Source organism: Ylistrum balloti, unplaced genomic scaffold (genome assembly GCF_031769215.1).
Source record: "Ylistrum balloti isolate Yb309-2 unplaced genomic scaffold, AGI_CSIRO_Ybal_v1 Utg371012, whole genome shotgun sequence".
Lineage (NCBI taxonomy): Eukaryota > Metazoa > Mollusca > Bivalvia > Pectinida > Pectinidae > Ylistrum > Ylistrum balloti.
Genome location: NW_026782563.1, coordinates 230,199 through 243,376, shown reverse-complemented (window position 1 = coordinate 243,376; position 13,178 = coordinate 230,199). Strand labels below are relative to the sequence as shown.

Here is a 13,178-nt window from a genome sequence, read left to right as displayed (position 1 = left end):
TCACAGCGCTATCTACAATTCATGGACACCAACATGTATGAGTCTAGTGATTTATTACAAAATGGTAATTCACTTTTTCTATGGAACAAGAAATAAGAGGCTCCAGAGGGAGTCGAACCCTCGACCTCCAGTTTACTAGACTGGCGCTCTAACCAACTGAGCTATGGAGCCGATAAGTCACCTGAGATGATTATAGTTCAGTAAACACTTGTTTCCCTCAGGACTGTTTATAGAGATGTATATCTCCTTATCAGTTAGCTAGGTTCAGTCAGAAACAGATATATATCATTAAGAAGTCAATAGAGATTATATATATCATATAAACATGTATACGTCCAGTCGATTTGTTTATTTCTTTCTATTGATTATATCTAACTTTTATAAACATAATGAAATATCAGACATAATTCATAATTCGTATTGTAGGCTTGATCAGTCACTAACAGCACCATCTGCTAATCTGTACTTTCGTTGTACATCAACCGGTAGAATTCTAGTCCTTTGTTGAAAAATGGTAATTCTGTACCTAATCAACTATGCATTTTCACATTTTTTATGTTTCTATTATTCTCTTTATTGTCTCCAAAATGAAGAGTACAGAGAGTATAGAACATGGATAGAAAACATTTTATAGTATAAATATATGATAAATATTATATACATGTATATATAGGTGCACATGGACGTGAAACATCAAATTGATAAATTATCATAGAGTATATGTGGAAGAGTTTACATATACATAGTAAGTTATAGTTTTAATTCCACATGTCAAGTGTATGTCATATGAATTAGGATTCACTTTGAGACATACAATATCAGCAGCATAATGATAAATAAGTATTAATACACTTGTGTAATACAATAATGTGTAAGGTATGCACTAGAAGGATAGATTTGTGGGCCAGTATCACACAGGGGTTGGGGAACCCACAAATTTACACAAAATTATGTAAATATGTCATACACATACAATATATCTTCATTTATAACATAATTAATATAATTGATTCATACATTAGGTATAGTAATATTTGCACATTTTGTAAACATACGTGATTGATATTAATCTAAAATCGATCAACTCTTCTTCGCTAATATTGTGGTTAACCTTTCCTCCAATCAATATATGTAGCATTTCGGAGTCTGATAGGGAGTGTAAATATACACTAAACAGTATATCCTTGACATTGATTATACAGCACCATAGTTGATCTCCCAACTCTGAAGTATAGTTACACTGTAGTACTAAATGTGCTATTGGGTCATGATATAGAAACCCACATTTATGACATAATTCCATTGTCGTCAAGTTTCGAATAGTTACTACTATTTTCATTATATATTGTATATTTTCCATGTGTTGGGGAAACTGGAGCGCTAGTTTCCATAAGACGTTAGGTTTAAGCTGGTCCTGTATTTCAACGAATCTTGAGAAATCAATATCATCTTTCCTACCTTCATTTAAATTATGTTCTTCATATTTCATTACAGAAGTATACATAATAAATTTCCAAGTACATTTCTTTGGAAATACTCCAGTTTCAACAAAGTCGCTGAGATAGTGATACAATGACTATTTTCTCAGTATCCTTACTATGTCAGGAATAAATCCCTGTTGGTACGGTCTATCTAATTCAAACAAAAAGATTCTTGTAATAAAAATTTTATAAACCAGCGACATTGCATTCATTCTACACAATCTACCAAAAAATTAAAAAAAATTAATGTCAATATATGCCTCAATAGAGGTCCAACCAAGAAGAGATGTACACATATCCGTTCTTGTTCTTTTTTCAAACCCCTGTATAGATTTAACGATGAAATGTTGTGCTCTTTCCAACATTAATATCTCAGTTTTTGTTAAATTTCAGAGATCACATCCAAATAGGGCAGATGGATACACTTTAATTTTTATCAATTTTGCAACTGTAAGGGGGTTAAGAGCACAAGGATGAGCCCCAGAACGTGTAAGTGCCATCGTGCCCGATCTTAATTTATTACACGCACGTGTTGTTCTCTCAAAAGAATTTCGTTTAGAATTTAATAAAATATCCACATGAGTAATTTCGTCAACCTGTGGCATAATACAGTCATAAAGATAAAGATGGTTGTACACAATACAAGTTCTAATATTTGGGTTTGTGAAAGTTACAAGTTTGCTTTTTAAACCAGAAAAAGAAAATCGACATTTTCTACTATAATTTTCACATATAAATATCATTTTCTGAAGATTTGTAGATCTTGTACTTACCAGACAGATGTCATCTGCTTGTGTAGGAACATTGACATTTAAATCTACAATTACTGCCCCTAAGTCGGAATTCCCTATCTCATTAAGTAAATCGTTTATAAATACTAAATACATTTTCTATGTTTCTATGGAACAAGAAGTGTTTATAAAATAGGAGGCTCCAGGGGGACTCCAGGGGGAACCCTCGACCTCCAGTTTACTAGACTGGCGCTCTAACCAACTGAGCTATGGAGGCGATAAGTAACGAAGATGGATTATAGGTCTATTTATAGATATGTATATATCCTGACCAGTTAGGCTAGGTTAGAAACAGATATATATATATATATATCGTTAAAATGTCAATAGAGAACGTACAAAGGAAATTATAAATATATAGGACACGTATATAAACATACATACGTCATGTAGACTTGTTTTGTTTATATTTTTCTATTTATTAATATCTAACATATTCATTTATAAACATAAACAGATATCTGGAAATTCCATCAATCAGATCTTTGCTAGTGTGACTCTTTTGTATAATTTCTGATAGCAAGAAAACTCCTTAATCACCATTTATACCCGTACGTTCATACATCATACACTTGTTTGGGTCTTATTCGACTCATCAGCGGTGCTAAGGCCAGATGTTAAACCTCGGAGGTTCCTCAGGTGCTGATCCAATGTGTTCGAAAGAAACATCAAAATATTAATGACAAAGTGCGCTAGCTCCACAATTAAATGACCTTTGTATTTTGTGAAAACATATCAGATAATTTAAAAAGAACGTTTATTACTTTTGCATATTCTGTATAAAGGAGGAATCATCAGCATAGATAGAACAAATAAAAACAAAATTATCAAAACCTCCGTAACATGACTCCAGCATTAAAATTATTTCTTTCAAAGCAGGGAAAACAAACAGAACTATATGTTATTAAGGACCCTTCAGGCTACCTTTAATTGCTCTTCATTTTCGTTCATATTTATAAATGCTAGCATAAGATATCTCCATCATTAAAATTATAGAAAAGTCATACATGTAAAAGAGACCTTTCAATTAAAATTTATGATTAGATACAGCATAGCCGATCAATTAATTAAACTGCACCATGCAACTGTTTCCTTCTGCTTGGACAGGTCACTTATGCCAAGACCTAAATTTTGAAATCTAGGAGGCAACCGAAGAAAATAAAAATTGATCGAAAGGAATATTTAAAAAAAAAACTAAATGGGCAGGTACACTAGCTCCAAAATTCAATACATTTCGTATTTTTTCTTATTTTTTTCAATAATTTCAGAAGAACTTCAAGTGCATGTGCACATTTTAAACTCTGTAACTAATCAGAAAAATTAAAAGTGGAACCAAGGATCATTACTAAATTTGAACCCTGAAAAATTCCTTGTTTCAACTGATCCATTTTTCATTAATATAATGAGATTATTTTTACACCGGGCCTAGAATGTTTATTGCTGATTGGGAAAATATCGAGTGAAAGGGTTTCTGAACAAGTCGTTATTTCGCGGTAGAACTTGTAAGATATTGTACCAAATTCCAGAAACTTGATTACTTCCTGCTTTTCTGGGGGTATATCAATCGTTTCCTCCTCCATACGAACGTAATTAAAAGTTCGCTAACTGTTTTCACAAGTGATGTTATGCTTATTCAAGGTTCGCAACGAGTTTTCATTCTGTAACCTTTACTTTTTCTCGATGAGATCAGTATGATGACCTTAAAACTTTCCTTCAATATTCATCAACTAGCAAGTGTAAGAGTGTTCAATATGGAATACTAGAATTGAGGACCCATTGTGTGCTTCAGGCATCATATACACCGTTGGGTGGCCACCAAGGATGAAACATATTCGAGTTGTCTCCCTTCCCTCTGTAGAATCTCAAAAAGTTGCGTCCCGTGAGATAGCCGACTCTTTCATTGATATAATGTAGTGTGACACATATTCTGTTTGGAAGCCCGTTGTCTGTTGTTATGCCACTCTATTGTAATGGTTGAATGTATCATGTCTGTGTCTATAAAATCCGTGGTAGGAATGCTATAGTTACAGAGTCATTTAACTCTTAATTCCTGAAAGGTTGCATAAAGAAACAACAAAAATGATATTATCTCTACTACTGTCAGGTTTGTGTAAACACATAATACCGCCTTGCAATACCAATGTAGAATTAGATACATTATAACCAACTTGTGAACTGCAACATGTCAGTGATACAAAGAATTAAAACTGAGGAAAATTTAAAATGTGGAAAAGAAATATCTAAATGTAGATAAGGAGTTGACTTGTTCCATGTATTTATCAAATGTAATAATTTACCAATATCGAGTGATTTTAAGATGAACGTCTAGAACATAAGTATGGTCTGAAGCTACTATTTTGATAAATTAAAACGTAATATGCAGATTACGACGAATTGCAAATTAGAATTTTATAGATTGCATTGCATGTAGACATGTCAATTGAAAACCTTTGGGAGAAGTGGAGATAAAAAAAAACAACAAACAAAACAAAAAAGAAAAAAACAAGAATATACCGATATGTTAATAAAGTCTTAATTTAAACTTAACATCGATGAAACGGGGTAAAATGTGAACAAATAAAACACAAAGACCTCTTTAAGAAATAAAAAGAGAATGAGACCATGCAGTCTGTTAAGTATGAGCCTGTGAAAGAGCGTCATCAACTCGGGAGACCAAGGTCTCAAAGTTTAATTTGAGAATTGGCTTCATAAGGAAGGATGGAACATTTCAGTTCATTGTTTGGCTCCCTTTTGTACAATGATGAAAATATTTTAAAAAGTTCAGGGAAGACGCTAAAAGATTGTAGTTAATAGAAAAAAGTAGCCATATTCGTTAAAAAGGGAAAAAAGATTACATGCATTTAGATGACAACCAGTTTTGGGTTCAGTACAGCCCGATCTGTTCATATATAAAAGATGCAGCTAGAGTTGTCTCCCCTTAATCAATTTTGACTGTTAGTATATGTCTTTACGACATTGAAGTGATATCCACTTACCTACAGTTTATAGAAACAGCAAAGTTATTAACAAACAGCAGATTCATATATGAAAGTACGAACTATTATGAATATTTCAAAGTGAATACAGAATGTGTGATCTCTTAAAAAACAACACTTCTGATTTACTTTTTGATCGTCTAATAAAACGAACCGATACCAAAGACCTTATACATCAGCTGCTTATCTCGATTTTTCATACAACGAAACAAACATGGACAGCTTTTCACCAAATGATATGATTTCAATTCCCCTGTAGTAAAGTTTCCATTTCTGGCTAGCAACATTACTGCATCCCAACCTGTGGTGTTCACATTTTGTAGTTGATTCGCTATTCAGGGGCCTATTCCCAATGTCATGATTTTCTTGTTTGATGTCGTCAACTGACTGGCAAACACATAACACAGGGTTCAAACGATGCAGGTTGATGAAAATTATGGGAAAGCATTACGGCCGTCATAGTGATTTCATTGACAAATTTTCTAATTTATGTGTATGCTATGAAGCTGGCCGTGTTTGATACTCGTTAGTTTGCTTGTTGATAGTGTACCTTGTTCTTATTTGAGAACGTGACATTATTTACTTGGGCTGACCCAGATTTACTTGACGGGTGTCGTCAATGAAGCAGAAAACGCCTACTCTTACCTAACACATGGTCTTATTATCTTTGTTCTTTTTCATAAGTCTCTTTGTAAATCTTCAAATTTCGCTTTAGTTTTATTGACTTTGAGTTTGGATTATAATTATATTCACATGTTGGTATAGTCTTGTTGGGTTTTTTTTATAAGAAAGTAAAACTTTTTTCTTTTGTTTAATTTCCCATTGATATTACGATAGCTATCGTAATAATTCCTGGAAAACTTCATCTATCTGCAACTCTGGAAAATCTTCCCTGTTTTTGTTTCTGTCAACTTCCTGATATTTGCCTCTCAAATTGTCTGAACGTATTAATGTAGAAAGAGAAATAAAATAGCTTTCATAACACTATATTTAAAAATGAAATGATACTCTAATACATGTAATATATATATATGTAGATGTATTTATCATTTACTTGTACCGCCAAACCTTCCCACGAAAATTGAAGAAAAAACTATTAATTGTCACTAATAAAACTTTTCTTCGTTTTCAAGGTTGACGGTAATAAAATTACACAATGTGTTAATTTCATAGCAAAGCATCATGTTTTCGTTTTTTCTCAATAGCTTGTAAGATAACGTCAAACCATGGCGAAACGGATAATGAAGCAAGCAATTATTGCAACCTTTAATTATTTTTTTATCACTGATATCTCACAAACAAATATCCTTAAAGTGTCACTTCTTACATTTGCTCATTAAAACTTCAATACAATGTCATGAATACACATTTAACATAACAATAGTTCCTTACAGTATACAGATAAGTAGAGTTTAGACAGGTGGTATACTTAGGTACAGAAATACAGACTAAGACGAAAATACCATTAAGTATGTAGAACAAACATCCTTAAATGAAATAAGAAAGGGATTCTTACGAGATTTATAATTAAAGAGGGGGTATTTGTGAGTTTAAAATATTGACACGATCACCGGTATATAGAGATTTCAGTATGTAGATGTCTGTCAATAACGTTACAGAGACTGGTCAAGTACAAAAAGCTTTGTCAACTTCAAACTTTAAAACATTAAATTTTAAAAGCAAATATCTCAAAACGAAACAAAGTTATTTAAAACTGTTAATTGCTTTTCGGAGAAAAGGTATTTAAAATGGAATTAAAGCTAATAATTTAAAGAATTATGATTTTCATGAATACATATTTTGAAATATTGAATTCACTTATCAAAATTCAAAAGTTGACAAGGCTTTGAATATACAATGGGGCAGTGCCCGTACTGTACGTATATATACATATACATGTAAGCACTGGTTCCGCACAGGTGTCCGCGGACAATTACTTTATGAATTGTTCGTTCACAATACGCTATGCCTCCTCACACTTACACACCTGCGAGAAGAGCCGAGGCCCGCCAGACTGGCGCCATCCATACACTTAAGTACTATAAAAATATACACAAACCGGACGACTAAGTACTGTTTTCTTGTATTTACTGCAGCGCCAGTAAAGATTACCCCTGTGTGCTTTTTATCTTACAATATTAGCCGGATTTATAATGTAATCCAGAAATTACGTTACAATCTCTACCCAACCGACCGACACTTCTGATATGGGCCGATTAGCCACAAGTATGTGTCCTTACATGTAAAGACTGCTGCTTCACAGGCAAATTTAATACCTGTTTTTAATTAAACTTAAAAAAAGATTCTTCTCTGTGAAGAAATATTTTTGCATAATTTAAAAGGTAGAAGATATTAACGATAACTCTTTTTTTTTTATTAAAAAACCTTTTAAAACCAAAGACGGTAAATTACTTCCAGAAGAATTAAATAGGAATTTGTTGTTGTCCATTAAAATAGACAAACAAGTATATCACATGGATCTATACCACACGACGGTTGATAGGGAAAACAACAGTATTTTAAAAACATAATTAAGAATTCGAAAGATGTCGTAAACTGTTAAATAATGTTTTGTACTCTTATTTCGTGTCATTTGACCGACTTTATTTATAAGTGATTTTTCTATTTTTATTGTTCTAGGTCCCGCTTTTTTCCATGATTTTTTTATTCACTGTAGGATGTCGTTTAGATAAACATGCTTAATTGCCATGCAGAGTTTAATAAAACTTTTTACTACTAATGCTTTGAGGGATATACAACGAATAATATCTTAATATGATCAAGGACGGAATGGGACAAAAACGGAAAAAATGATAAAACGGCTAATGTTCTGTGTCTCTGACATGTATATCGGATCCCTTTCAAAAACCTAATTACTTGTCTCGTTCTTAAGTACCAAAGACACCAACAGTTTAAAGTGTAAATCCCAATAAACTGCCAAAGGACAAACCATATCGTATCCATCAGAAACTGCTTTGGCACAACAATACGAAATAATGATTGATTATTTCAATAAATAGATAACGCTATCATTCAACACCACAGAAAGAAGTGATATTGATGGGAGTAGTCTGTAACACTGTACTTTTAATGCAATTCTGTAACCACATATTCTAATACAAAAGTATTGATTACTTTCACTGTGAAACAGCTCAAAAGTGGATAACAAATGGATGTTTGCAACATTTTTCGTCATTTTTTAAAGATGTTCCAGAGATGCGGCTTGTTCAGTTAGGATTAAGATTTTTGAAAATGCATTCAATAACAAGAAAAACAGACATCTTATTAATATGTTCAGTATGATATATATACATCAGGCGGATTTATCACAACGTCAACATGCAGAGACAAGCATATCACAAGACTCAACACACAGGGGAGACAATCATTGTTGAGGAGGGCAGGATGAACACAAACGGACAAACAAGACCAGCGTGAGGGCAAGCTGTATCATCGGTCAAAAACGATACAGAAGTCAAGAAGAACATGCCCACCAGCAAAAAAAAAACCACAACAAAGATAGCTGTATCATGTTGTTAAAACAATGTGACAGCGTCGAAACACAAGGACAAGCCATGCCACAACGTCAACACAGATGGACAAACCATGTCACAGCAACACACAAGATATGTCACAACGTTTATACCATAGACAAACTGCAACATAGTGTCAATACCTTTTGAGAAATAATATCACAGTGTCAACAAACACACCCACACACACAAATAATAGAGCGTCAACAAACACACCCATTCACACAATGATATCACAGCGTCAACAAACACACCCATATACACATAAATGATTACACAGCGTCAACAAACACACCAACACACACACATAATATCACAGCATCAACAAACACACATATACACACACAATGATATCACAATGATATCACAGCGTCAACAAACACACCCATACACACAAATTATATCACAGTGTCAACAAACACACCCCAACACACAAATAATATCACAGCGTCAACAAACACACACACAATGATATCACAGTGTCAACAAACACACCCATACACACAAATAATATCACAGTGTCAACAAACACACCCCCACACACAAATAATATCACAGCGTCAACAAACACACATATACACACACAATGATATCACAGCGTCAACAAACACACACCCATACACACAAATAATATCACAGTGTCAACAAACGCACATACACACACACAATGATATCACAGTGTCAACAAACACACCCCCGCACACAAATAATATCACAGCGTCAACAAACACACATACACACACAAATAATATCACAGCGTCAAGAAACACACATACACACACACACAAACAATATCACAGTGTCAACAAACACACCCATACACACAAATAATATCACAGTGTCAACAAACACACCCCCACACACAAATAATATCACAGCGTCAACAAACACACACACATACACACACACAATGATATCACAGTGTCAACAAACACACCCATACACACAAATGATATCACAGTGTCAACAAACACACCCCCACATACAAATAATATCACAGCGTCAACAAACACACATACACACACAAATAATATCACAGCGTCAACAAACACACATATACACACACACAATGATATCACAGCGTCAACAAACACACACACAAATAATATCACAGCGTCAACATTCACACACACATACACACACACAATGATATCACAGTGTCAACAAACACACCCATACACACAAATAATATCACAGTGTCAACAAACACACCCCCACACACAAATAATATCACAGCGTCAACAAACACACATACACACACAAATAATATCACAGCGTCAACAAACACACATACATACACACACACAATGATATCACAGTGTCAACAAACACACCCATACACACAAATAATATCACAGTGTCAACAAACACACCCCCACACACAAATAATATCACAGCGTCAACAAACACACATACACACACAAATAATATCACAGCGTCAACAAACACACATATATACACACACAATGATATCACAGCGTCAACAAACACAAACACAAATAATATCACAGTGTCAACAAACACACATACACACACAAATAATATCACAGCGTCAACAAACACACATACACACACAAATAATATCACAGCGTCAACAAACACACATATATACACACACAATGATATCACAGCGTCAACAAACACAAACACAAATAATATCACAGCGTCAACAAACACACATACACACACAAATTATATCACAGCGTCAACAAACACACAAACACACTACCATAAACAATATCACAGCGTCAACAAACACACACACACACTACCATAAACAATATCACAGCGTCAACAAACACACACACACACTACCATAAACAATATCACAGCGTCAACAGTCAAAGCCAAACAATATCACAGCGTCAACAAACACACACACACACTACCATAAACAATATCACAGCGTCAACAAACACACACACACACTACCATAAACAATATCACAGCGTCAACAGTCAAAGCCAAACAACATCACGGCGTCAACAGTCAAAAACAACATCACGGCGTCAACAGTCAAAAACAACATCACAGCGTCAACAGTCAAAAACAACATCACAGCGTCAACACTCAAAAACAACATCACAGCGTCAACAGTCAAAAACAACATCACAGCGTCAACAGTCAAAAACAACATCACAGCGTCAACAGTCAAAAACAACATCACAGCGTCAACAGTCAAAAACAACATCACAGCGTCAACAGTCAAAAACAACATCACAGCGTCAACAGTCAAAAACATCACAGTGTCAACAGTCAAAAACAACATCACAGCGTCAACAGTCAAAAACAACATCACAGCGTCAACAGTCAAAAACAACATCACAGCGTCAACAGTCAAAAACATCACAGTGTCAACAGTCAAAAACAACATCACAGCGTCAACATCACAGCGTCAACAGTCAAAAACAACAACAGCGTCAACAAAAAACAACATCACAGCGTCAACAGTCAAAAACATCACAGTGTCAACAGTCAAAAACAACATCACAGCGTCAACAGTCAAAAACAACATCACAGCGTCAACAGTCAAAAACAACATCACAGCGTCAACAGTCAAAAACATCACAGTGTCAACAGTCAAAAACAACATCACAGCGTCAACAGTCAAAAACAAAACAACATCACAGCGTCAACACTCAAAAACAACATCACAGCGTCAACAGTCAAAAACAACATCACAGCGTCAACAGTCAAAAACAACATCACAGCGTCAACAGTCAAAAACAACATCACAGCGTCAACAGTCAAAAACAACATCACAGCGTCAACAGTCAAAAACATCACAGTGTCAACAGTCAAAAACAACATCACAGCGTCAACAGTCAAAAACAACATCACAGCGTCAACACTCAAAAACAACATCACAGCGTCAACAGTCAAAAACAACATCACAGCGTCAACAGTCAAAAACAACATCACAGCGTCAACACTCAAAAACAACATCACAGCGTCAACAGTCAAAAACAACATCACAGCATCAACAGTCAAAAACAACATCACAGCGTCAACAGTCAAAGCCAAACAACAGTACAGCGTCAACAGTCAAATCCAAACAATACCATAGTTTCGATATTCAAAGTAAAACCCACAGCAATGAAAAAATGTTACAGGAACAAGCTTAGATATAAGTACATCATAGATTACATCACAATGAGAATGAAGTTTTACTTGTTTACAACAATATACAACAGGGTCAACAACACAACAAGACATACAACAGGGTCAACAAAACAACAACCTAAAACGTCATGGACAATGCAACAACATACAACAGGGTCAACAAAACAACAACCTACAACATCATGAACAAAGCAACAACATACAACAGGGTCAACAAAACAACAACCTACAACATCATGAACAAAGCAACAACATACAACAGGGTCAACAAAACAACAACCTACAACATCATGAACAAAGCAACAACATACAACAGGGTCAACAAAACAACAACCTACAACATCATGAACAAAGCAACAACATACAACAGGGTCAACAAAACAACAACATACAACATCATGAACAAAGCAACAACATACAACAGGATTTAACAATATCAACATAAGTCATGCTTTGCTAAGAGTTGACAAACAGATCAAAACAAAGAAAAAATCCACATTGTTGATTGAAGACCATTCCATAGAAACCCTTGGCAGATTTGTATTGTAAACCTCTAGGCGCTATCTCTGACTTCTTTTCCATCATGAGGTCGACCTTTGAACGCGATCGAAATACATCTATGTAATCAATTAAACTTTATTGAAATGCACCAATCCGATATAAATGCTGTTATCATACACTGTCATGTTACACATGACCGGACCTAACCCACTGAACACCTGATGAAATCCCCGGAGCTATGTATGGTGAAGGAACGCCATATGAAGCATAGCGTTCGAAATCAACAAGTATACTATTTACGAGAATGTGATAGAGAAATGTATACGGAAGCCGGAATGAACTCGTCTTGTCATTTTGAAGTCCTTAGGGATAAGCGTTCGTTATCTGACATGTCAAATCTGTTTATCTCTTGTAATAATCTCAGCGAACTCGAACTGGTACAAATATGGATTTAATCTATGACTATCATATTGTTTTATCTGACAGTCAGGCAGGGTTATGACCCTTCTAAGTGGAAGTCATGAGCTCACAGAGGAAGGGTCATGACCCCAAATACTATATCAGTGTTTGCATATCTGATAGAAGGTTCAATGTACATATCCTGTGAGAAAATACAACAAACCAGAATTTGAGGACTCATTTTTCTTCGTAAATATATTTCTTATATTATACACACTGAATGTAATTATGTAAAGAATGTAATTGATGTTGATTGATAGTTTTAAGATATAAACATCCCGGGGACTATCCTAT

At 34.6% G+C, this 13,178-nt stretch overlaps 2 non-coding genes across 2 annotated transcripts; both read right to left on the bottom strand.

Annotated features, from left to right (window-relative positions):
* Positions 1 to 97: 97 nt before the first annotated feature.
* Trnat-agu (transfer RNA threonine (anticodon AGU)) lies at positions 98 to 171 on the bottom strand. Its single transcript has one exon. It is a non-coding gene; the product is annotated as a tRNA-Thr (tRNA).
* A 2,238-nt stretch (positions 172 to 2,409) lies between these two features.
* Trnat-agu (transfer RNA threonine (anticodon AGU)) lies at positions 2,410 to 2,489 on the bottom strand. Its single transcript has one exon. It is a non-coding gene; the product is annotated as a tRNA-Thr (tRNA).
* Between the last annotated feature and the right edge of the window lie 10,689 nt (positions 2,490 to 13,178).